This window comes from Acanthisitta chloris, unplaced genomic scaffold (assembly GCF_000695815.1).
Source record: "Acanthisitta chloris isolate BGI_N310 unplaced genomic scaffold, ASM69581v1 scaffold23404, whole genome shotgun sequence".
Classification (NCBI taxonomy): Eukaryota; Metazoa; Chordata; class Aves; order Passeriformes; family Acanthisittidae; genus Acanthisitta; species Acanthisitta chloris.
In genome coordinates this window covers 1-218 of record NW_008670131.1, presented here as the reverse complement: position 1 = coordinate 218, position 218 = coordinate 1, and positions in this window count along the sequence as shown.

Genomic DNA, 218 nt, shown 5'->3' with positions numbered 1-218 from the left:
AGGGGATCTAGAGTCCTTATAGGGGTGTACTTATAGTGCAAGGAGTCTGGAGGTCTCCCCAGGGTGACTGGAGGGTCCTTGAGGGTATCTGGGATCCAAGCGGGTCCCTATAGGGCACCTGAGGTCCTGGCAGGGATGCACTTATAGCACAGGGGTTCTGGGGCTCCCTAGGGTGACTCAAGGCTCCTGGGGGGTCCTGGGGGGTTGGAGCTGACCTT